Source organism: Gavia stellata, unplaced genomic scaffold (genome assembly GCF_030936135.1).
Source record: "Gavia stellata isolate bGavSte3 unplaced genomic scaffold, bGavSte3.hap2 HAP2_SCAFFOLD_52, whole genome shotgun sequence".
Classification (NCBI taxonomy): domain Eukaryota; kingdom Metazoa; phylum Chordata; class Aves; order Gaviiformes; family Gaviidae; genus Gavia; species Gavia stellata.
The window spans coordinates 241,798-264,765 of record NW_026777025.1 but is presented as its reverse complement, the minus strand read 5'-3'; the positions used below and the strand labels follow the sequence as shown (position 1 = coordinate 264,765).

At 40.2% G+C, this 22,968-nt stretch overlaps 1 pseudogene; it reads left to right on the top strand.

Annotated features, from left to right (window-relative positions):
- The first annotated feature begins 6,553 nt into the window (after positions 1-6,553).
- Positions 6,554-22,968, top strand: part of LOC132321601 (ATPase family AAA domain-containing protein 2-like) — a 240,395-nt pseudogene continuing 223,980 nt past the window's right edge.

Sequence of the window (22,968 nt, the reverse complement as noted above, 5' to 3'; positions counted from 1 at the left end):
ATTCCATAGTGACAGAATTTCACAGGTCTATACTAAAAAGAAATATGGGCAGTACAAGTGCTTGGGCCTTGGGAGAAAAGTGTTCCTCTGAGACTGACCTGAATAATGAAGCTTCACCTTACTTCCCTGGGAAGCAAAGGGGAATCCTTCCTCTTGTCAAGCCAATCAACTTTGTAAAAGTTTTTCCTATTGCAAATAGCAGCCGAGCAGCACAGCGGCTCTTCAGAAGCTTTCCCATTCTCGCTTTGTGGCGAGGGAACACTGTGTGCGCGGTCGGTCTGCACTCGCCTGTGAAGGGTATGGACTTTCTCCCACAGACACAGCAGATGAGAGGATTTAATAGCCTTACAGGCAGAAAGACTAAAGAAGCTGAGAGACTAAGGAGATGTACTCATGAGGTAAAGACTAAAGGACAGGACAGACAAAGACTCAGAAGAAAAGACAATTCTCCCTCTACCTTCCAAACATAATTCTGTTTGCAGCAAAATTATTAATGCAAGCAGTACATTTATAATTATTTGCTTTTCTCCCATTGACAGGTTTCCCAAAAGCCGCTATCATCACTCATCTAAGAGCTCTATCTGCCTGCTTAGCATTTACTCAGTGTGGTGCAGTTTCTCAGCATATTCTGAAGCTCACTCTTCCCTTGTACCACATGAGTGCTTCTCGGCATCAGTGGATGCACTGAATTAGGCAATCTTTGCCTTCTAGTGAATTTTCATTAACTTGAGAATGCTGTAGCATTCTGTTGTTTGGCAAGTATCTCCGTTTGGTGAGTAACTCAAATATTATGTCTACCAATAGACTTGTGTCATTTTCTCATTTTTATCACCTTCTACGGTCTGCAAACAATATCTAAGATACATGCCTAGTTTTTGAAGCTTAGAACAGATGCCAATCGTTACACAGATCCACCATAACATGACTTGAGGTCTGCGTATTGCTCATACCACTGCGTATGTTCTGCAGGTTTAACTTAGAATCATATTTGTATCCTGTACCAAAAGTCTAAAAGGGCATTCACATAGGCATCTCGGCAGTCAGGCTTGATTTTTAGTGTCAGAAGGTACAAATGCATTGCGGAAGCTTTAACTAACCTTCAGAAGAAGGTCAACTAAATCTGTGTTGGAGCTTTTTGAGTCACATATTTGAGTAACACCTACAGAATTGGATTCTTTATATTAAAGGGAAGGAAAGGAAGAACTACGGAGCCTCCCCTTTTGATTCTGATAAGGGGGGTTATTTGTAGAGAGCTAGCAACCAGATGTTTTTTCAGGTATGTCCTCCTGTCCTGTCCTTAGAGTCTTGCCCAGATGCTGGTTTTTGGTATGCTAAGTATACACCTGGACTGTTTTAAAAGCCATTTCAGTGCTTTGTTTCTTAGGGAACAGCATGGGCAGGCATGCTGGGCTACAGCAACTGATCCCAAGACTGCTGCTGCCGAACCAAAACACAAAAGGGATAGGAAAAGGCACCTTAAAAGTGCAAGGAATACACCCCTCGTGTACTCCCCACAGGACGACCTTCTGCAACAGGACAGGAGAGCATCATCTGCAAAGAGCAGGAAAGGGCCCCACATTACATCTTCTGAAAGTTTGAGCAGACCGTTTTGTGCTGTTAGGGGATGCCGAGAGGCATTCGGCAGTTTTGCCTCTCCCTAAATACTGACAAATTGCCTGAAAGGCACAAATTTGACTGCGAACAAGATGGGAACCTAACGGAGAAAGCACACAGAGAGAGTATACATTTAGAGAGAAGTGTAATTTTTAGAGAGTTTAAAGAATTGAGGAAAGCTATTTTTTCACTAATAGGTTACTGTACTAAGTAAATGTATCTTCAAATGCAGTTAGCATAGGTTATCTACGGTGCCTCAGGACAGCAGTGCCCTCTTCTCGGAAAAACCTTTGGAACAGACTTGTCTTTATGGTTCCATTAGATGGAGAAAATCTATATGGAGCTCTAGGGTCTATATATCTGGAACTGATTAAACCTGTTTGCATTTATGTGTTCTCTGACTAAAGCTTTTTTTAGCTAGCTTACTACCAAAGATACTATCAGTACTAACTGATGAACATCTACACATGTGTAAATTCTTATTAAAGCAGATAAAAACAATCTTAGAAAAAACCCTCAAAATTACAAAAAACATATCGTTACTTTAAAAAACATCTTAGGGGAGGATAATAGGATGAATGCTGAACTCACAATTTTCTGAGTGGACAGATAATTCAGTCCCTTCTGAAAAAAACAGATGTGTCTTGAGAAAGAGTTCATCCTAATCAAGAGTGACAAACAAAAATATGAAATTCTCCTGCAAAATTGGATTTAAGATCAAATCAATCTTGAAAATTTTTCAGCAGTCCATATGTAGGCTCTTTCCAATATAACTTGCAACCATGGTTGACTGATTTTGTGAAAACCAGACAGGCTGAGAGTTGTTCTTCTCAACCTCCCTGACTTGACTCTAGAAGAAGAGCAGGGGCCCAGGGACAATGATGCATAGAACCAGTGTACTCCGAGGCTCTGAGATAGTAGGTTTTCACTTGACTTTTGCTAGCTTTATTTCTTGTTTGCAGAAGGATATTAGGAAGAGGTTTCTAAGAGCATGCAGGGAGTGATTTCAGTTTTGCATTATTTGTGCTCTGGTTTGGTTTGAGGTTTTTAGGGTTTTTTTGGTTTTGGGTTTTTTTTTTTTCCAAAACTCGTCTTTCCATGTAGAAAAATCTGACTTTATTAAAATACCATCAAGGGATCATTTAAACAGAAAATCTCAGCAATCTGTATTCATAATACACATTTAAAATATTTAGTACCTGTGTTTATTGAACTTTTAATCTTATCATTACAACTTTTTAAATAATTACCAAGACAAATTCATGCTAGCTATTCAGTTTGGAGCAATCCCACCTGGTAATGACTGAACATTATTACCATCTGGCAGCTATTCGGTGCCTGTGTGAAATGACTTGGTGGTCTAAGCGTGGATCCTGTCCTAAGTGCTGCCAAAAGAGAGAAGGAGCTGGCAAACTTATTAGCAGTCTCAGCTCAGAAGCCAAAGACTAAATGATCTGGGAGCTGTGGAAATGGAGTAGCAGTGTGAAGAGGAAATCAGGCATGTTACAGATCATGTTACAGATCAAGACGGAAAAACAAGAACTGAAAAGTGGCCTGTTTCAGCAAGAGAAGTGAAAGAAAATGTTGGCTACATTGAAAACACCGTACAAGTAATAACAGTGCTTGAGAACAGTGTGTTTTGAGCTTTTCCCTTAATGTAAGCCACCTTTCAAATGAGATTATTTTATATACCACTTCTGCTCTCGTACACTGACTATCGTGTGTAGACCAACTTGTTCATGAATTGGCATTTGAGTCATTGCTGTACAGCAAATGCTTACACAGAAAAATAACACAGGAAGGCGTTTAGCGTATTTGTATTTAATGTCTTAAATGAAGTTTAACAGCTGGAAATGAGAGGAGAGCCAGTACCATAAAATCAGCCAGCTCTCTGCAGAGCATTGCCAAGTGTCCCATGAACTAGAGATTTTGTGATCAGCTGCACCAATGAAAGTTAAAGAAAATTCTTATTTTGAAACAGAAACTTCCAAGCTCGCATGTGGCTTTGATAGAGAAATGAGTAAGAAATAAATGCTGCATTTAGACTGAGATTTCACTGTACCTGTGAATCAGATCATTCTGTCTAACTGAAGACATTCCATAGTAAAATGGTATGATTCATTTTAGTCAGTAATTGCATCCAATTTTCACTGACACAGGCTGAAATGGAACATTGCATTTTACTTGAATTACTTCTTTGTTAGGATGTTATGCAAATCACTGCAACTTCCAAGCATCAGAAAATGCATCTGGTGAATGAAGGATTTAATCCAGAAATTATAGCTGAACCTCTGTACTTCATGCATCAGCCTGCACATTCCGATATTCCTTGGACAAGAGAGCTATACAAGAATGGGGTTTCCGGTGAAATACGTTTATAAAGCATACAAATAAAACTACAATACAGAAAGTAAATGTCAAGTATACTCCTGCAATCATTTCAACAAAAGCCAGGATGCACTATTTGTTCTAAAAACACAAGATAATTTGTTCTAAAAACACAAGATAATCAAATTAGTCTTAATGTGATAGAATTTACCTCTTCATAAGACAGAGCCACAATAGTTACGTGCATTGTGTAAGCTGCGCTGCATCTGCTCATATTACTTCCAGTGCTCACACATGCAAATTTTTATTTTACACTTCTCACCGATTCAAATTATTTTTGCCTAAGCCACCAGTATCTTACCTTAGCTGAATATTTCACTCCTTTAGATCATCATACTGATTCTGCTTTTAGAACGCATAAATGAGTAGATGAATAATGTCATAGGCAATAATAAAATATAAAATGGGCAGTCAGAAACAGAAGCAAAATACTGCGCAAGCACTGCATGTAGACTTCAGTTCAATGTCTGTTAATTATATTATGTAATATTTAATTGCAATATTTTATATGATGCTCAATTTCAGATTTTTATGGAAAATAAACATTCTATGTCAAAATACAGTTGTAGTATTTAGTGGTCGTGATTTTTCACAACTTACACCACAACTAACACAGATTAAAGTCTCCGCAAAAATTCATCCCCACTGACACATGACCTCTTCCTTTACTTGTCAATTGTCATATTCCTGAAATAGAGTTCTCATGAAAACAGGGCAGAAATGACTATAACTTCCAGCTTTTGCTGGAAGTGAACACCCAGAACCTGTTACAAGGTGAGGTGACCCCTGAGGCCTCTCCTGCCCACGCCCCTGGGGGGTCCCTCACCCTGGAGCCAGGCCTTGGGCTGACCGATGGCCTTGTGAGGAGTGGGGCCCGGCTGTTCCCCCCGCGCTGAGTTACCGGGGTGCCTCTGCCCGCCAGTGCTTCGCTGCTTTTTGTTTGTGCAGATTAGCCTTTAATCACGTCACCTAACATTCTAGGTAGTTCCCAGGCGTGCCTACAGATTTTATAGGATGATAGAAAAGCCATAGTCATACCAGCTGTAGGAATACTATTGAGTGTGTTTGCAGGTAAGAGAACATCATTATTTCTTGGTCTAGGTTTTTTTTTCTAGTTGTCTCAGTGATGAACGCTGAACGTATTGGTTTAAGTCTTTATATGCTCCTGTGTGTGAGTGTGCACAAAGCCCTGCCTTCTTCAAATAAACCTAGGGCTCTGACAAATTGAAAAATAGTTGAAAGGCTTTCTGTTATGATTTCTTTCTTAAACCTTTGAGAGGAAAAATGTTAAGGGTGACTCTGACATATCCGACTGCCTCTTGTTAAGCTTTAGGTCTTGTTACATCCATCTGTGCTGGATCTGAGAAGCAGAAAATGTCTTCAGGGGTTTCATCTCAGATGCCCCAATTCAAAAGCCAGTTACGGGAGGCGTCTCATGAGGCCTTGCTCCACCAGCCCAGAGGACTGCTGGAAGGGAGGTGCTCCTTAAAACGAGCCATGAAGGAAAGGTGGTGGAAATCCTCCCCGTGCAAAAGGTCTGTCTTATCATGAGAAGTTGTCAGGTGAACGGTGGGGATGACTTGTTCAAGGTTGACTGAGGAGAAGACCGTCAGACAGTTACAGGATTGCCCAGCTCTGTGGCTCAGGGCTGAGCCCTCAGCAGCAGGTGGCCACAGCTCTCATTGCATGGCCCTGCATGGGCCTTACGCATGCATCACTGCCCTCCTGTAGTGACATTCTTCACGCCTCTGTCACCGTCTCCATCAACTCTAATGGAAGTACCTCTTGGTAAAGTTAGTGTCAAGAAGTAGAAGAATCTGGTTGTTTTTCTGCCTTTTTCAGCGTGAGATGTAGTTTGGGGTATTCCTAATGAAACCTTGGGTTGTAAATTGAACAAGCCACCTCTCATGGTCATCACAGCTTTCCTCACATAGTAGAAGCGATCCTCCTTGCAGAAATACCAATGTGAACAAGATCAACGGTAATAAAAGAAGTGTATCTTGAGTTCCCTTTGGCTTCCTGTGGATAAATGCCATCCTCCTGAAGGAAATCTTTTAATATCCCTCCAAATGCAGTCACAAATGGAACGGAGAGAGGAGAAAAACTCTCCTAACTAGATTTTAATCCCAGGACATGCAAGGTCAAGCTTGGCTGCTTTTCTGAACCAATGTTGAAATAAAAGGTGGGGTTTTTTTCATGAAACACTAAGTTTATCTGAAAGGTTTTGCCGCAATAATTTTTTCAAAGGCTATTAAGCTCAAGTTGTCCATAAGAAAAGTGTGGCGGAGAGGAGCTTTAGCTTTGAAAGCTGGTTGGTTGGGTTTTTTTTCTGAGGGCTACTTCTTGGTGCCGAAGTGGTTCAAGGCTTACCTGCCATGAGTTGCACCACTATCAAGTCATAAGACTTACAGAATAAACTTGCCTAAAGGAGGGAGAATTCCCTTCTTAGCTCAACATACATGGTTCAGATTAATATGTTCTTATTTCCTTCTTCCCCTAGGAATTTTCCTCTGGCAAAATTGAATGCTTCAGTGGACACTGTTTGAAATCAATGAGAAAAAACATGCCGCCCTGTTCAGACTCTAGCTTTGACAAAAGCAAGGAAATATTAAGTGAAAATGTCAATCGAAGACGCTTTACGAGGTATTGTATTTCTAGATGTCCAATCTCTGTTCAATTCATAGAATTAAAAGGAAAAGTGAAAGCATGCACAATGAGTCACATCATGATAAATCTACAGCTAAAAATCTGCGGGGGAGTATGATTATGTTAATGTCAGTGTCAGTGTCTTAGAACCAGAATCACTCTTCTTAGTAAAAGTCTTCTGCTTGTATAAAAAACGTGCATCTTTTCCCAACTCCTTTGAGATCTCTCCTCCGCTTTGGTTACTGAGATGTTATTTGCACTATTGAGACTTCAAGATTAGCCGGTTAGGAAAGTTGCGTCCTTACCGAACTGTCTGCATATGGTACGCAGCAGACTTGGGATCTGAATCCTCAGTGTGGTCCACAGGCTTTTCTTTGCATGATGTGGAGCACTGGATTACAAACTTGGTCAGGTTCCCTAGTCTTGATGGGGAACAGTACAATACAAGACTTCTATACAATATTCTAATACAATCATTCTTTTCTTCTTTCTCTCCTCTGTTCTCTTTCTTAATGTAGGCGGTTGGCAAAGCCAAAGTCAGACCAAAAAAAAGGAAGAATATAAAGAAGGTAAGTAGTGGTAACTCCCTAGGATTCCTTTTTACTCTGGTTTCTGAGAAGGATTGCGTTTGGTCACACCATCTATTTAACTTGGCCACAAAAACTGCTGAACGCATCAACCCAAAGCAGCTGAAGTTGTGAAAATAGATAGTGAAAAGATAGTGAATTTCCTATGAGTTTTACGAAAAGAGGTAGGTGAGAATAGGAGGATATGCTATTAATTCCTGTCAGGCTTGGGGAGAACACAGCGTGAATTCCAGCCTGCTCTTAGGCACTAGTGCCTGAGAATCTGTTCCTTAGCTCAGGTTTCTTTGTGACACGGATTTTCTGGAGTCTGCAGGACACAAATTAATTGAAAATCGTTCTTGCAAATAGGAGGTAATATTTGAGTTAAAAAGTAATTCAGTCATGAGGCGCACAAACCCGCTGATGTGGGGAAGGTGTCACTGAAGTTCAGTGATTCACCTTGGAACTGAATCACTGTGCTGAGTACACAAGCAGGCTTGGTGCTGTGAGGCTGCTTGCTGGCAGCTGGGAAAATGCGTTATTTCCAGGCAGCGTCCTGCCAGCCATGGATGGGCTGAACGCAGGAAGGGGCCTGAAATGCGCTTTGTGTGTAGTAATTCAAGTTCTAATTGTGCACTACTTCCTCACTGACCTCTCTTAACTGTTTTAATGATAGTGCAAGTAACAGACCCGTGGCAAAGGATGCTGTGTGGTAAATACTGGGCAGATAGTTTTTAAAGCAGGCAAGCCTTTGAGTTCTTTGCTATTTGGGAGTTTATCTTGAGACGTTTCTTATCTTCTAGAGCTTTTGTGTCAGGATGCAGAAAATGAGTGATGCATGCTTAAACAATGGACTAAAACCACGCATCTTAAGAAGAGACTTCCCACATAAATAATTTTTTAAAAAAACTATTCGATACAATTTGACATGGATGGAGTAAAAACACCTTAGAGAGAGGTATTTGTTGTTTTCACTTTTCCAGAAAGAAGTAACTGGAATGAACTTGCTTCCTGCATGGAACAAAAGTTGCGTGTTTGTTTTCATCAGATTGGCTTCCCAGTCTATTAAAAAATTGCTATACAAGTCATGCTTTTAGGTAGGTAAACATAATTAATTTAAGTTGAATGCTGTGGTGATGACAATAACTTCCAATTCAGTATTTAAAGAAAAAATCAAGCCACTGCAGATTTTTTTACATTTTACTAGAGCAACGGTGAAATAAAGGGACTAACGTATTTTCTGTCTCAAAATATTTTATACATTAATGCATTGTAGTCACCAGAACACTGAAGACCAGAGCTGATGCAAAAGCTGCACAACAAGTCCATGAAGAAAACGGGGATTTGGAGGTCCGCTGAAGCTGCAGACGTCAACAAAGTCGTTACACCATTACAAATCAATCTGTTTTGTTCGACAAACTTATAACAAAGTAAGTGGGTTTTTTTCATGATCTTACAAAGCTACTAAAATGAGCCTTACTAGCAAGCCTTTCTGCTATGGCATCATATTGGCTAGGGACTTTCTCCTTCTTTTGACAACAGAAAAAGGTATTGTTATTCCTGGCAGCAAGAGCTAAATGTATTCAGTGCTCAGGCTGAGACTTCCCTACGTGCTCTTACGTATACGGTACATCCGTGTGACAACTGCTGGGCTGCAGGTGCCTTCCATAGTAGAGTTCCACCAGGGTGGTGCAGCTTGGAACTTCTGGGTTGTTACTGGCAACCTCCGCTAACATTCCGTGGTCGTTGATCAGGTAGGGTCTCCTCCTCTTCCTCTGCCTGCACTGGTATGTCCTGTAATTATTGTTAATACATTGATTTGTGTAAGGTGTGGGCCTTTGTACTTGGCAGCAAAACTGTTTAACCTGTTTTTTGGAAATAGGTGCTTGTGGCTGCTTAAGACTTCCAGGTCTGAGAGCATGTGCGGGAGGATGTATTTGGAAGGTGTTTCATGTGTAAAGAATTTGGGCACAGCCAATGTTGAAATTTGCCACTGGTGTCTCTGTTTTGGGATTGCCAGTTGCAGAGAGGTCTTCATACGAGAGCATCTTTTATGTATGGGCTCGGTGGGTTTATGTGTTGTCTTGTGAACCAAGAAGATCACTTTACGTTGTGACTTTCAGTAGATTTAACTTGCCCTCTAAATGAATTTTCTTAGCATCAGAACTGCCTTCATTTTTAATTAACTTTTCTTCCATGCTTATGAATGTTCTTATAATGCTTGGTTGAGTTAAGATACTGAGGAAAGTTGGATAAAGCCAAAGTGAAGTAGTCCCAGTGTTTCTGCCTGTCTGTCCATGGCTTAATTCTCTTTGTGAAGCCCAAATGGACATTGTTTTCGGAAAGGTTTGCCAAGTGTAACAGCAGTGGGATGTTTTTTCCAGCATGTCTAGTCATGGAAAACCAGCACAAAACTTAGATTACAGTTAAGAGAAGAACAAGCAGCCTGTTGTCTGAGGAAGGCTGTGAGCTGAAAATTACTTAATGCTATCATGCAGAACAACTTAAGTGCTATTAAAAACTGCCATAATTTCTTTCTGTTGTCTTACTATGATCTTTAGAATTCTTATTTTTCTCTTGCTTAAATGGATTTTTTTTACTGTGCTCACCGAGAGGGAAAACAAACCTGAAAACAGTGTATTTTTGCAAATCTCAAACACTTGTTCTTAAATCTATAAAAACCTTGAACATTTGATCTAATTTTTAAGTAGTGTTTAAAAACTTGTCTGTCAATGATTCTTGCTTTATGAATACTGTATTAAAATATCATATTGATTATGTGTACTGTTTTAAATGGGTGTTTTTGTTCTTGCCTGTCTTTGCTCTTACATGTTAACTTTTTATCTTAGTACTGCAGAAGCAGTCTTGCAAAAAATGGATGACACGGAGAAAATGCGTAGGCGGCGAATGATGGAAGACCTTGGGGTGTTCCACGATGCAGAAGAAGTAGATACAAATTTATTTTACTATTTTTGTATAAGTAGTGTATTTCACGTAGGGGAATTACGTAGTTGTAATTTTAATTGAGCTGAAATAAGTTCTTCCAAAGAATAGCGTAGTCTAAAATAACATTTGTTTTTGCTCTCTAATTATAATTTAACATCTTACTGGTATGATCATGCTACAGATACGCTCTAAGGGTGAAGAAAATACCTTCTTCAGAAGACATGAAAGAGCAGTGATATGCTGAAATACATGTCTTATACTATGCTTTCTGAATTGCCGTATGATTTTTGAATGGACACTGTTTACAAACAGCTGTTTCAGGGCTTGGGTTTTCACTTCAGATCTTACTGAAAGCTGAATTCATTGATGCCTGCTTTATCTATGTTTGTTCTTGTGCCAGCCTTGCCTGTGAGCTTAAATAGTCCTCTGTCCTTAGAGGAACTTACGTTAAAATTATATACAGCAATCATATTTCCTCTGTCTTAGTTTTGCTCTATTAAATTAAGTTCTTCTCCTGTCTTGTTGAATGACAAGCACTTCATTTTTTAAACATCTTCATAGCCGGCTTTCAGAGGTTTTTTTGTTTAGATCTGAAATCCTTTTTTTTAATGAAACCGGAATTGTCCATAGTACTTTGTATATCATCTCTCAAATGCCCGCACAAATTTTATTTTGTCTGCTAGGGATTGCTTTTTCCTGGGCTCTGCCACACTCTTGGATTATTAACCCGTAATTAACAGATACCCTCAGTTTTGTATCTGGATAAGTATTTAACTATCACATGTACTAAACTATTTTAGAGCAGAAATTCTTGTTACTAATTCTGGATGCCAGAATGATGTTCCAGTTCTCTCTTCCAGTACCTTGATTTAATCTTTTCTGTCTCTGGAGTGCCTTGATAATATTACTCTGTAGGCAGGCAATATGCCTATGTCAGGTTTTCTGCATATTTGTCACTGATCTTTCTCGTTTCTTTTAATTAGGAAAACCTCGATATGTACTCCCAAGGAGAGAAAGAAATCCAAAGAGCTGCTGAAGAAATAGCTGATAATCAAGGTGGCACTGTAGATTAGTTCTGTTTTAAATTTTCTTTACTACGCTGTAGCCAAAAGCCTTGTCTTAAACAACTGAAATGAGCTGAACTACTCGCTATTTTTCATCTATTAAAAAAATCTATATTGCTGTTGACACTACAAGTCACGGACTTCAGGGCAGTACTGCAGAGAGCTCAGAACAGATATTCAGAGAAAAAAACAGGTGGGAATACAAGAAATGGACGTTATTACTCAGAATGAGAAAGAGTGATCATGCAACAGCAGCAGCATGACAGTTTTCACGGTTTTGAGCAGCACGGCAAGAGTTTTCAGGAAGTAAGGGACGCTGCCCGGTGTGTATGGAAAGCTCCTCCGGAGGATGAAGATCAGCAGGGGAGAAGATAGTGTTGTTCATTTTTGTGTTCAGCAGGTAGTCAGTGAAAGCTGCTGTCTGGTCCTGTAATTAGGAGCTGTCATCCCAGTACTCAGCGGGAAATAACACGAGGAATCAGGTTAAATGGTAAAAGGCCATATTAACTTTATGTTTGAAGTGAGGGGGAAAAACGTTAAGGTTTTAAGGAGAATGATAGTTGTGATTAAGGCAGTCAGTCCAACGATCCTTGTAGGAGCTTTCTGGATGGAACAGAATGGGTCGAGACTGTACTCAAGGACAGAAAAGGATGTGGCGGTAGTTGAGCCGATGGGTGTTAGGTTTTGCGGTAGACCTCCTCTGCACACCCACAAAGGAGCTCAGAGAGACAGTGGCAGGAGGGGGAGCCCAAATAATACCCCGCCGGGCTACTCCCAGGGCCATCAGCCCATCAAAGTCCTATCTGCACAAGCCCAGAGGAGCACAGGGGTGCACGACGGCAGGCAGGGACCCAAACCAAGGACTCCAGTCAAGGAGGAAGAGCCACCTTGTCTGGGCCCCTCCCAGGGCTGTCTCAGCGGAGCCATCCGCCCCATCCGCCCCAGCGTCCAGGGGTGAAACCCATCTGGATGAGTCATCGGGGGCAGCTCTCCAGATCACCTTTCCGACTAAGGGGTTACTGCCTAGGGGTGGGACATACTGTGGGATGCAGGGGAAAAGCAGTTCACCCAGGACTTATGGGATCTTTAGGGCAGGAACCAAAGGCGGGACAAGGGTGGGGTTTAGGTGATTCTGGGAGGAACAAGAGTGGGCAAGTAGAGGGGCAAGGGTATAAAAAGGGCCAGTCACGTGTAAATAGTTGGCTGGTCAGTACGCTTGTCTGACTGTGCCCTGCGCCTGATCACCTGTCTGACCATCAGACCATCAGAGCTTGAATAAGAGATGATTTATGCAATATGCAGTGAGGGCAGTATCTTGGACATGTTACACAGCCTGTGTAAGACTTGACCACTGGCAATGGAGACCTACAAAAAGGTTCAAGCTAGATGTCCAGGTGTTAATGAGCACTGGGGTGATCTTGTTCAGAGAACAGTCCGTGGCCTGTTCATGATTGAACCCGTGGCTCCCAGGTGTGCACCTTGGTGATCAGACCTCCTCTATATGGCTTGGTTCAAGTGTGTGGATGTAGGGGTGCTGGGCAGGAGAGACTTGTAGAAAGTAATTATAAATCGTATGTTGAATGAGAAAGAAAGAGTATGGGGCAATTCATTTGTGATCAAAGTGAAAACTCTGGAATTTCAAATTAGGAAAAAACTAAAATATACTTCTATAATTAAAATCATGCCAGGAAGGAGTGGGGAAAGGAAAGCGTGTCAGTGGTGGTGTAAAGAAGATGAGTGGAGCAAGGGGAAGGACTAGAGGAGCAGAAAAGCAGAGAAATTCATGCCTTTGTGACAGGAGCGTTGGAGTACCAAGGACTTGGGATGGTAGTGGTGCCAAAATAATTTTTCAGTTTTCCATGTGCTGTCTATATATCTTGTGTAATTTATCTTGCATTCAGAAAGCAGTGAGACCTTTTGGGGGGAAGAAAAAAATGGGTAGTGCTTTCCAAGGAATAAAATTTTACTTAATTTTAGTGAGCAGGTAGGTGAACAGAGCATGTACATTCCTCACCTGGTGTCCAGCTATTAATGTGAGAGGGTATTATTAAGAACCTGCTAGACAATTATACGCTGTCTTTTGCATTCATATTGTCTTTCATGAAGAAACTTCAAGTTACTTTACAGAAGCTAGTGGCATAAACTGTATGCATTTGACATTGTTTTCTGACTGGGGAGGTTCACACCTGTGGCTTGCCCATTATTGCTCATGTGGCTGAGCTAGGGTTTGGGAGCTAGATTACCATGCTTAGTCTTAGCACTGTAGAGTATTAAAAACATTTCTGTGAAACACTTTCTCAAAATAACAAGGAATTACTTTCTGAAATAGTGGTTTTCACAGGAGCTGCATCTTAGCTAAGCAAGATGACAGTATTGTTGTTACTAAGACTGATGAGACGTCACCCAGCAGTTTCAGTGAGGACAGAACAATATCTATATGTATGTTCCTCTGTGTATTGTAATTTCTGGAATGTGTCTTGCATAAATTGGTCTTAAGGTTTTGCAGGTTTTCAGATCTATTGTGTCATTAACATGAAGGTAATAGTAAAACCTATAGGCATCTGTGCAGTGCATTTTGAATTTAGTATCATTTACAACAGTACTTAAACAGTTTAACGTTATGTCGATTTACAGTAGTTTCATCAGAAGAAAGCGAAGACACTCGAAAGCGTTATGACTTTCGACAGAGGAAAACTGTTGAGCGCTATCAAGCTCCACTGGAAAGTAGGTTATATGCACAGTTTCTCTTAAGAGCTAATTTCTTGCATATAAGCGAGCTACTCTTTTAATGAAAATGTATACACACACTCAACTCCTATTTAAATTTATTACCTTCATTCTGCAGTTAGATTTTATTAAATGTATGTATCCTGTGCACATTGTATTTCTTTGCCATTTGGCATGCTTCCTGTTGTTTTTCAGTAAAAAATGACCTATGTATCCTTGAGAGAATGGTAATTAAACAGAATTGATAACCTTACTCTTGTGGTTTTCAGTTCTCCTTAAAAAGTAGGTGCGTGTTTTTTCACTTCTACTGTGCGCTGATTTAAAAAAAATAAATACACACACCCCGCCCCCAATCACTTGAAACTTCCCCTGAAATGAGAGATCAGTGAAACACATCACATTTTCTGCCTCTTTCACTATCCTGCTTTCTCTTAAACTTGTTTGTAACATTATTCTAAATTCTTTGCTTTCAACAGAACCAAGGCAACGTAAGAACTATCTTTCGGGCCGGTCTTCACCTGTCAGACAGAGATACTCATTTAGAAGTGCTCAGTCACAAGGCTCTTGCTGCAAAAGAACTAACAGGTTGGTGTATGGTTAGTGATAGTTCTTATTTATCAAGAATGCTGTCAGGCCCCTTACTGAATAATGCTTTCAAGGGGCAAGGGTTTTGAATTGGTGGTAGTTACAGATTAGTAGTATGATTATTGCTGTGGTAGTCTGAGGGTATAAAGAAAACAAATCTTGGGGGGGAGACTATACGTTTTATTAGCCGTTAGATTTTTTTTTTAAATGCAGTATTTGTGGTCACTGATGAGGTGATTATGGAGGTCATGGCTGAGATTGTATAACTGAAATTCTTTTGTTCTGGAATTGAAGCCAGAATCTCACTCTGAAAATTTTAGACTCTTCAGTCTTGAAGGAGACCAATTATTTTCTTAAAACTGAAGATAATTTAGTTAGAGGGAGAGCCTGTATGGAAGTTCTAGTGGAATTTTTTTTAATCACTCAAATACTGATTCTGGTTTCTCTTTGCAATCAGTTAATGTTTCTGTATGAAACTATCATTAAACAAGAAAAATACTAAATGAAATTATAGATGATAAATGGCAAGAGTAATGACAAAGGGGGTTTGGGTCCTGTAAGCAGCTGAAGCATGGAGAACGCTGTCTCTTGCTAGATATGAGAACTTTGTTTAGCATCCCTGAAAGCAGACAGTTATGGAAGGAAGGGTTTCTGAAGCCAGATTTTTAAATCAGTTAAAAAGGTTTATGTTTCACGGAGTGGGTACATAATGCTAAGTGAAACTCTATTTGTGTGTGAGAGAGAGAGATTGGACAAAATGCGTCATTTGTTCATGAAATTTATTTGCAAATTAGTTAAACATTTTCCCTTCCTAAAAAAAATTGAATTTTGCTGTCATAAGGAAAATCATGTAGTGTACTTTGAAATCAGATTCATAAGGAGTACACTGATCTGGAAACTTAATAGATCTCAAAGTAAATTCTGAGATACAATTCATTTAAATTTTGATATCACTTAGTCTGTACTTCAATTTTTTTCGCTTGTTTGTTTAAATGTTTGCAGACGGAGACACACAGTCCACAACAGGGATTCCACATCCTCTTCCTCATCTGATGACGAAGAGCATTTGGAGAGGCGTAGGAAGTGCAGCCGTAACAGAGATTCAAAAAGGTTAATGAAATTGGAGTGTAGGGGAGGGAGAAATCTACTTGGGAGGAGTCTGCACCTGTCTAACCGTGAACTGTTATCCTCTTCATCTTGTATAGTTTCTAAATTGTGGCAATATTTAATCGTATCTCTTGGTACTGACGACTGTAACTGGACTCTCTAAAATTGGATTTTTAGAATTGATTTTTAATAAGCAATTTGATTTCTAGGTGGGAATGGGGGGAGGAACTCTTTTATGTAATTTTTAAATGTAAAACTCTACTGCTCCTGTGCTTTACAGTAGTTTATTCCGAAAGAAAACCATCGTAACAGAAAATGTTATAAATAGAGGAAATGACGGTGCTCTTATTACTTAACAATTGGTCTAGAAAAACTATTTTGATAACAATCTAAGAAACAGGTTTTCAGCCCAGTGTCTTTCAGACATGTGTGTCTTCTGGCACACGCATCCCAAAGTCCTTGGGAAGGACCAGCAGTGGTGGGCAGCCTTTATAATGTTAATCCGCACTGAAATAAGTATCCCCTTGGGCTGTAACTTTTTGAATGTAGAAGCAAAAAATCTTTGAAAGATGTCACTGTGTTTTGGGGGGTTCTTTCATCACACAAATCGAGGTCAGTTCACAGTCTCCACATAGGGAATAACTTGTTTGAAGCTTGCATTCATGTATGTGCTGTGTTGACTGGTGTGGCTATTCGTAACTGCTAAGAGTTGTTAAAGTAAACCCAGTTTAATGCCTGCAGTGACCTTTTTCCTTTATTTACTCACAGACATTAAATAGAAAACAATTTGAACACGTATTTAACTATTTAGGAAGTTTAAGCTCATTTGTAAGGTTTTCTGCATTCACTTGCCATTGTTATAAAAGCAAAAACTTTCTAGCTGCATCCTAAGTTAGAAAGCGCTTTTCTCTTTCTTCTTAATTCAAATCAGGTGTCTTCCACTAAACTTTCGGAAAGATGATTTGAAGGGAATTCACAAGGATCGAATGAAAATTGGAGCAAGTCTGGCTGACGTTGATCCAATGCAAACAGATTGTTCAGTAAGTATTTTTAGTTCATTGTGTCAGTGAGATGTTTCCAGTGCTTATGAAAGCTTTCAATAACGTGCTGTCTACAGCTACCTTGGTTTACAGTTTTCTCTCAAGCAGTTTGAAAATTGCCCAGAGCATTTCCTTTGTGCTGACATACAATTTCTGATGGAACTTTATCAAGGTTGCAGCTTTCTTTAACATATAAAATGTGTTCTTTTGAATTTATCTTTAGGTACGGTTTGATGGTGTGGGTGGTCTTTCTGACCACATTTCAGCTTTAAAAGAGATGGTCGTTTTTCCTTTGCTTTACCCAGAAGTCTTTGAGAGATTCAAAATTCAACCTCCAAGGTAACAGACATTGTTTCATAGAATCATAGAATGGTTTGGGTTGGAAGGGACCTTAAAGATCATCCAGTTCCAACCCTCTTCCATGGGCAGGGACACCTTCCACTAGAGCAGGTTGCTCAAAGCCCCATACAACCCGGCCTTGAACACTTCCAGGGTTGGGGCGTCCACAGCTTCTCTGGGCAACCTGTTCCAGTGCCTCACCGCCCACATGGTGAAGAATTTCTTCCTTATAGCTGATCTCAATCCACCCTCTTTCAGTTTTAAAGCCATTACCCCTTGTCCTGTCACTACATGCCCTTGCAAAAAGTCCCTCTCCAGCTTTCCTGTAGGCCCCTTTCGGGTACTGGAAGGCTGCTCTAAGGTCTCCCCGGAGCCTTCACTTCTCCAGGCTGAACAATGCCAACTCTCTCAGCCTGTCTTCATAGGAGAGGTGCTCCAGCCCTCTGATCATCTTTGTGGCCCTCCTCTGGACTTGCGCCAACAGGTCCCTGTCCTTACGTGGGGGGCCCCAGAGCTGAACGCAGTATTCCAGGTGGGGTCTCATGAGAGTGAAGTAGAGGGGAAGAATCACCTCCCTCAACCTGCTGGTCACCCATTTTCATGAGAATATTCAACTGAGGTATCAATATGTTTCCATGCTTCAAAATTTTCAGGAGTGTTGATGGGGTTTTTTAGCAGTAGTAAAAAGTAATTTCTTAAAAATGGATAGAATCCAGAATATATGTAGGTTCAAAGATGTACTGTGTGGGGAGAATATACTTTGAAAGTGTCTTGCCTTTAAAAGGCAGGGTTGGAGTGTTTTTGTTTTGAGTTCTACGTACAAGTCAACTTCATTAGTTTATAAGCAGGAAGAAGGAATTACCTACTGGTAGTCAACAGTAATTTGTTTCTTGGATGTCCAGTTGTCTCTCCCACCGACTCTCTTTTTTTTCAAGTGCTCAAGTATCAATTTTACAATTGATAGGACTTGCAACTAGAACCTTGCAGCGTTTGTTGTACTTAGTTATGAAATGAAATTATTAGAGATTTAATTGTTAGCTTTACATATTCTTGGTCAGCAAAACTCAATCATGGTATATTGAAATACGACTTTTAATCCTTTGCTTTCAGTAACTTTAAAAGTATTACAAAGAACGACAACAAAATCTGTGTTTTGCTTCTTTATTCATTTAAATTCTTTTTGAAACAGCAGTGTATTGGCTTTTCTAGCTGATGGCTATATTTATCTGATGGCTATATTTATCTGATGGCTATATTTATATATCCCAGCTTTAGACTTCCTCCTCGTTTATCATCAGCAATGGGAGACCAAGTCCACTAACTTAAAGCTTTTTACGGGAGAATTAAATGCTTTACTATCAAATCTTGCCTTTTGTGAAAACAAGAATGAATGTGCCGTGTATCATTGAAGAATGAACTGGTGATTCATAAGTTAGCCCAGTCTTAGATTCTGTGCTGAAGTTTGTTCTTGTTTGGCTCCACTGTGCTGTAACCACCCCTGTTAGTTTGTCAGCAGTTTTGGAAGTGTTGTTCTGGGACACTACGATCATTTCTCAAGGTTCTGTACATCTGCATGATCCTCTTTATTCATGTTGTTTACTGCCTTGTTGAGTTGTGTAGGAACACAAAACTTCCATCTGGTTTGACTTTTCTCACGCTTCAGCTGTTACCGCTCTCTTACACGTGAAGTGTAAGCTAGAGAGAAGAGTTGTGTGTTGTAGGGATGAGGGTTGTAATAGGTACTTTGCCATGATGTTTTTTTCTTATGTGAATCTTTGGTATTTTTAATTGCAGAGGCTGTCTCTTCTATGGCCCTCCAGGGACTGGGAAGACACTGGTTGCTCGTGCACTTGCTAATGAATGTAGCCAAGGTGACAGGAGAATAGCCTTTTTTATGAGAAAAGGTGCCGACTGCCTGAGTAAATGGGCAGGGGAATCTGAACGACAGCTTCGTTTATTGTTTGATCAGGTAAGGTGGAAACGTGCCACGTGTTCTGTCCGAGTTGTAACTGTAGTTTTCTGTGGTCAATATTTTTAAGAACTCACTCTTTTTTGGGTTTTGTCAGTTCCTTCCACTGAAACGGGATTGTCAGTGTTTCTTTTTTCAGTGGGTTTTTTAGGGGCTTGAAATCTTGAGGTGTATTGGGAAAGATTAATAAAGCAAATGAGAGAACCTCACAAAGTAACACACCCCCCCTCAAAAAAACATCAAACAGCCACAAAAAAGGTTTCAAGAGGCAAGAGACGGTGGCTTTAGATCAGAGGGAAACAGATGCAGGCTGCAAGCATGGTCATTTAAATTCATTACAGAAGCTTGCTTCCAGAACCTCTAATTGAATTAAGTCCTGGCTCTGTTCTCGGTGGTTGCCAAATAGCTGTAAAAACTACTGGTATGATTTGTTTCCTGTCACCCAGTCTCAGCGGGTTGACATAGCTGCTGTCTTCTGTTACTCGTGCCACTTACTCCGTTAGCTCCATTAGTAGAGATCCCTGATGCTAGTTGGAAAAATCTAGCTCCAGTGACTTTCCAACCATGACATTTCTCTCTTTAAAATTGTGCTGGTTTACTTATGTCAGTATTCCTGTGTTTTCATTCTAGGCCTACCAGATGCGACCTTCAATTATTTTCTTTGATGAGATAGATGGTCTTGCTCCTGTGCGGTCCTGTGAACAAGACGAAATCCATAGGTAGTACATTTTTTGTACCTACATAGAAGCTGCTAGATCTTTGTGAAAAGAAGACCACAACCTATTTAACTTCATGTGACACATTCATTTGTCCTGAAAACTAGTAATTCAATGCTACTAAACTTCAGATGGTTTTTAAACAATAATTGAAAACAATTCACTAAGCTTGATAGCAGCACAAGACCTGTGTTACCTTGTCTGTTTCTTTATGTCTTAAAACGAGTCTTTCAGTAAGGAGCATCTCATCAATAAAAGCTTGTCCTTTTTGAGTGGTCATTGGAGAAGGTCATGTAAAACGTAACAAAATTTACTAAACCAGTGAATGAAAATTATATTTTTCTGTTAGCTCTATTGTATCAACACTTCTGGCACTTATGGATGGGTTAGACAGCAGAGGAGAGATTGTGGTAATTGGAGCCACCAACAGGCTGGATTCTATAGATCCTGCTTTACGAAGACCCGGACGGTTTGATCGAGAGTTCCTCTTCAGCCTGCCAAATAAAGAGGTCAGAACTTAAACTCAACCCTAATGCTAATGTGGCAAAGTCCCTCTTTGTAACAAAATCACATAACAGTGCAGTATCACGGAGCAGTTAAAGTCGAAATCAGTGTTGTACAACTTGGACAAAAGAGGGATGTCTGGAGAGAGCTGCGTTGTGCTGTGGAGGGCAGATCTGGTACTGAATATATATGACTAAGATGATTTCAACAAGTAGGTAGTTCTAGAATTAATTTTGGTTTCACTGTGACCAGCCAAGAAAAGGGGATGCTGCTAGTCACTGAAATGTTTAAGTAAGGATCAATGTCTGAATTAGCTATAAATTACTGCTATCTCATCTGGAAAATGACAGAAATGGTGTGCACGCAAGAATTCCTTTCTGCTAACAACAACTTTTACCAAGGCTGGTGCTGGAGCAACTTAAGATTTTTCATTCCCAAAGCGGTTCATGTTTGCTTACTTATTTAATCCAGTTAGGCACTTTCACCCTGAAGCACTCTTGCTCTCAGTTCTTGGTTTATGAATGGATAGTGGACGTACCTGTGTTGGACTGTTCCCAGGCTGGGTATCCTGGGAGTTACCTATAAGTATTTGGGGATCTGACATTCTTACTGGTACTCGTTAACAGCGACTTGGACAAAGATGTGAAGTACACTGCACAGGTGCAGGGCTTGGGAAGCTTCTAGTTCAATGGCAATAGCTAAGCAATGAAAAAATAGGTATATAGCAACAAAAACATATTGGGGGACGATAGTGTGCAAAACTGGAACCCTGTTTTTGTGGTTTTTCTCTGGCTACCGCTGATATTGCTTTTTCTTTTAGTAGCACTTTTTGGAAAAAGGATAAAATGCTTATTGGAGTGAAGGCTAATAAAAGTGCACTGAGCAGTGTAGTTAACACACACATTTGCCTCCAGTTTCTATCTGCTTTCAGGAACAGGAGAGGAGGTGCCATGAAACGGATATAATACACGGTTCCCTACTGTGGAAGAATTCTAGAAATCTGCCATAATTAATCTGTGTACCAGGAAATACTTAAATGAAAGTCTTGCTAAGATCAGACACGAAGACAGGCAACATTTGACATTTTCTGGATCAATGACAGGCGTTTGAGTCATAATTATTGTTCTTCGTAGTAACTGTAGCAATTTGAAAGGTAGTGCTAGGACTGTCTTCCTTGAATGAACTGGCAGAAAACCAAATTTGATGAACTAATGAGCCTGTCATCATGAGATTTTGCTGAATTGGAGAGAAAAAGTATTTTTATTAATGTGAGGTGGTTTTGTGTTTTGTTTTTTATTTTTAAGAGAAAACTTAGGACAAACCAAAATGCAACCATTTTGTTTCCAGGCTAGAAAAGATATTTTCAAGATTCACACACGAGACTGGACCCCTAAGCCACTGGACATGTTTCTTGAAGAGCTAGCTGAAAAATGTGTTGGTAAGTTTGAAAACAAAGTCAGTCACTGCACGTGACTGAGTCCTAAGGAATCCGAGCTTGTACCAGGCAGCACCCGAGCTCTTGTGCCTTGCTGCAGCGTGAGGCAGCTGACACGCCTTGGGAGCAAACAAAGTTAGATGCTTCTTTTCTTGTCATTTTCTTCTTGTCTCTCAGAACATTAAATAGCTTTGGGGCATCTTCCTCAGGACTAAAGTTCTGATTAGGAGGCCGCTTCATAAGCGCAGGGTATCAAGCTGTGAGCCACATAACAAAACTTCTCTGCAGTTCGGTAACGCTTTGGATTATCTCTTAGCCTGTTAATTTTTAGCTGCATACAAAGTCTTTCAGTGTTGCACTTTGGAAACCTTGGCCTTGACTTCTGTGTTGCCTGAGACTGACATAACATTTGATTCTTGTTTTGTTTATTAGGATACTGTGGTGCTGATATTAAATGCTTATGTGCTGAAGCTGCCCTCTGTGCTCTGCGCCGCCGCTATCCTCAAATATACAAAAGCAGTGAGAAACTGCAGTTAGATATTGCTTCTATTAAAATAACAGCGAAGGATTTTGTCATGGCTATGCAGAAGACTGTTCCAGCTTCACGGAGGGCTGTGGCTTCACCTGGGCGAGCACTATCACCTATTTCAAAACCACTGCTTGAAAACACACTAGCAAGAATTTTACAAGCCTTGCAGAGAGTATTTCCCCACGCAGAGCTTGCTCTAAAGAAGGACCAACAGCAAGGTATAACAATAGTAGCCGCTTCTTTAAACTTCTGCCAAAGCAAAAACTTCTGATTTGTGCAATCAACATACAGAAACCTCTCAGCCATAATGACAGTAGGATTTTATAATATGCACATGCACGCCTTTATTTCAGGAATATCGTGCATAGTTTTTATTCTGGATTCTAAACTGAAGTGCTGGATGGGAGCTGTGAATGACTCGCAATACATGGGAGAGAACTACGCGTTCTCTCCTAGAGCACCCTGTTTCTGACAGTAGCTAATATCGTGTTTATCATTCGTAGAGATGGATTTAAGGTTTAATGTGTGAGGCACCTCTTTCAAAATAAATGTTTAAATGGGGGGAGAGGGCATTTTTACATGAATGCTTCTAATTCCTGTGAAGAATGTCGGAACCACAATACAAGTATAAGTGGTTTAAGCTAAATAGTGTTACAGCTATCGTGATTTTTAACCATAGTCTCTTAATTTGAATGTTTGTGGATCACACTGTACGCCTGCACATGAGATCAGAATGTTTCAGTAACGTATACTCTGGGGCTTGGCTTGCATAGCGTATGTGAGCTCACACTCC